Source organism: Bos indicus x Bos taurus, chromosome 15, assembly GCF_003369695.1.
Source record: "Bos indicus x Bos taurus breed Angus x Brahman F1 hybrid chromosome 15, Bos_hybrid_MaternalHap_v2.0, whole genome shotgun sequence".
NCBI classification, from domain to species: domain Eukaryota; kingdom Metazoa; phylum Chordata; class Mammalia; order Artiodactyla; family Bovidae; genus Bos; species Bos indicus x Bos taurus.
The window spans coordinates 39607029-39610888 of NC_040090.1; positions in this window are offsets into that span (position 1 = coordinate 39607029).

Sequence of the window (3860 nt, forward strand, 5' to 3'; positions counted from 1 at the left end):
AATGCCACTTTTTCAAAGAAGTCTTGCCTGACTTCCAGGTCTCAAGAAAAAGAAAGAAGTCAAGTCCTTTTGCACTAATTTCTCTGGTTGTCAGAATTCAGCTGATGCCTAGAAACTCATAAATCTCTGCCTTTCCTGTCTGGACTTGCCACCAACATATTTAATTACCTTATCTCGGACTGGACTTAGGTAACATAAAGAATACACCAAGAAGTCTGCTCAGAATATCCGGCAATATCAGCCCAAAAAAGCTAGTCCCCTATCACAGGTCTTAGTCCCTGTGCTTAACATACATTGGACTCTGCTCCCCTTCAGGCACTGCAGAAGATGTATGCAAAGTGATTTGTTTACATGGGAATATTTTACATCATCATCACAATAACAGATGCTACTCTGATTAACCATAAAATAGAAAAGTAAAGCGGAACCTAGAAAAACTAAGCGACATATCCTAGATCACATAGTGTGCAAACAGTGGAGCTCAGATTCACCCATGGAAAGGAGATGGGTCATCTGCTGTTACTTACAGAGGTACAGGCGCTGCTGCAAGATCTGAGGCACTCCTGAGATGTTCTATAGCTTTCTCCAAATTTTTTTTCACTTTCCTTTTAAGAAAAAAAAAAAAAATGAGAAACCCAGTGACCTGGCTAGCACGTTATTGGAGCGGGGACTGGATACAGCACAAAAGCCTTCTAGTTCATGCTGGGTGTCTAAGTGATGGAGCTGGGTTTGGAGGCCAAACCGCTTCTCAGAGGTGCTGTAGTGGGCTGTAACCTACTGTTCCTATGCCCACCAGGACTGAACTGCTTCCCCACTGTTCTCACCACCAGGAAGTCCAGAGCTGGGATTAGCAGGAGAGTCAAGGACAAGCTGGCCTGGATGTCAACTGTTCACAAGTTACCCTAGCACAGCAAGGCTATTCACACTCAGTCTGCTATCAGCACCAGAAGCCTAACTTGCTTTTGTCCAAAGTGGTCTCAGGTTCAAAAATGTAACAAGGAGCAGAATAAAGCACATCTGTAGGCGCCTGATGACTTTACATATTCTCTTGCAAACAACACACACTTACAGGCTCCCAAGGACAAGAGGTAGCTCTCTTCCCAGGGGCCATGCTGGTAGATCATTTGCATCAGAGTAGATGTCTGTGCCCCATAATTCCTTTTACTTCCATATTCTGTATATTCTTAAGCTACAGGCTCAGATTACTGGCATGATTGAAAAATCATTAGAGTGGACCCAATTTTTTTGACAGTTCAAATCCTATCTGAACCTCTCAGTTTTGTAGTGAAAACCAGTTTTTGAGATGTGATATATGAGGACCTAATAATTGCTAAAATTCTGGAATAAGAATTTGAAAAAGAGGGAGCAGCCTCTAAAATCTTACAAACATTTACTTGATTAGTAAAAGAGGAAGAAATAATTCAGAAACCCCTGCAAAAAAAAAAAAAAAAAACCTAAGAAGAGCCATTTTAATTAAGAGCCTGTAAAAAATAATGCTCCCAATTATAATACCTTTTTAAAAATTTGCAGAATTCAAGCATATAATAATAAAAATATTGATTTTTAAATATTGATTTAAAATTCAAGTTGAACTATCCAGTTAGATGTATTACACATGCCTTTTGATTATCTCAAGTCTAATTTTTTAAACTTTCTTAAGACAAATTTAACACATGTGGATTATCATTTTTAAATAACTTTTCAAAACTATCTGTGGCTTTGCAGCCAGAAGTCACTTACTTGCATGTTTTGTCACCAGGTTCATACTGTGGTATAAAGGGGGGCAGTTTGTGGAGTCTGAGTTTTAAATAACTTGAGAAAATGGGTTCTTGCAACTTTCCCTGGGGATTTAATACTAATCCTGCTGTTGAGAAAATTACAAGGATATTATTAGGAAAGTTTACAGCACATGTACCCCCTTGGAAAAACTGAGAATTATGGTTATAGCTTAGTCTTGGCTTTTCAGACTTTGTAAACTATATAAGTCACATATTATTTCTGCTTTCCATAGATGATTTTATTTGTGTACATTTTTTTATTTATAAAAGCAGTGATAGCCTAAAATTACAAACCTAGAAGAAGTAATACAAAAACAAAAATTTTAGGCCAAGCTCAAAGGAAATTGCTATTGTCTCTTTCACAGGCTTCCTCCACTGCAACCAACACCTATGCTGAAAATGGTTGTTAGGTGTCTTTTGCTGTCACTGGACTATAAGCTCCTTAAGGACAGGAAATGCATCTTAATCATCTTTGGATGCTCAGCTTCTCTCATTTTGGTTGGTGTCCATTTCATTTTCCACTTACATAGTATGATCCTGGTTTTTGTAGAATAGTATACAGGATTCTTCATACTTCATATTCACAGAACAATTTAAAAGGAGAATGTGCCAGCAAAGGAAGCAAGAAAGTTGGCAAAACAACAGATAGCAGTGCCGTCTGAGAACCAGCCATGGGAGAGGGGCCCTATGGGTCCAACCCAAATACCTAGTCCTCCTGATTTGGAGAATGGATGCACCAAGACACCAGAACCTTCTGCTAACCTTTGCGACAGTCAAACACCCCTATTCTGATTCCAGGCTCACTAGATAATCAAGAAAAGGAGTGTTACCAGGTCATTTGAACTTAGATTTCTAATTTTTCTTATTATAATTGAATAAAGTAGCATTGGATATACCTATAAGTCCCTTGTGAGCTTTGTGAGGGTGACTCAGAATCCACGAATCAGATCAGCTCTGGGACAAAGAGAGAGTTTCTATGTATGGATGAGGCTGAAGTCACAAAATGGCCCCTGTTGGATAACACATCTACCTCCAAACATTTGCTTTTGCATTTTCCCAGCCTGAGGCTTGGTGCTGTTTAGATAGGCTGAATTAGACATGACCACTGGCTACAAGACTTTCACAGTCTAATAAATGAAAAGATACGGCAGGGTGGGGAGCAGAGAAAACTATAGTCCTGTGTGCTAAGATAGATTGTATGAGCACAGTAGGAGAGCAAAAGAAGGGAGCTGTCAGTTCTACCTGTTGTGTCAAGGAGAAGCCTTGGGTGTTATGGGAGAAAGCTGTGTTTTCATAAACATCCTCTAGGCATGGAGTAGCAGTCATTAGAAAGCAGTTGGGAGGAGGCACTAACTAAAGAAAACATCAGGGAATCTTGAGGTTGACCAACTTTATAGGTTAAGTAATGTATTTACAAGGCTACCTGATTGAAAGTAAGTGCTTTAAATAACAAGCTGGAATCAAGATTGCTGGGAGAAATATCAACTACTTCAGATAAGTGGATGATACCACTCTAAATGGCAGAAAGTGTAGAGCAACTAAAGAGCCTCTTGATGAGGGCAAAAGAGGAGAGTGAGAATGTTGGCTTAAAACTCAACATTCAAAAAACTACGATCATGGCATCTGGTCCCATCACTTCATGGCAAATAGAAGGGGCAAAAGTGGAAGCAGTAATAGGTTTTATTTTCTTGGGCTCTAAAATCACTGTGAATGGTGACTGCAGCCATGAAATTTAAAAACACTTGCTCCTTGGAAGGAAAGCTATGACAAACCTAGACAGCATATTAAAAAGTAGAGATATCACTTTGCCAACAAAGGTATGTACAGTCCAAGCTATGGTTTTTCCAGTAGTCATGTATGGATGTGAGAGATGGACAATAAAAAGGGCTGAAGGCCCAGGAATTAATGTTTTTGAATTGTGGTTCTGGAGAAGACTCTTTAGAGTCCCTTGGACTTCAACGAGATCAAACCAGTTAATACTAAAGGATATCAGTCCTGAATACTCATTGGAAGGATTGATGCTAAATCTCCAATAATTTGGTCACCTGATGCAAAGAGCCAACTCATTGGAAAAGACCCTGA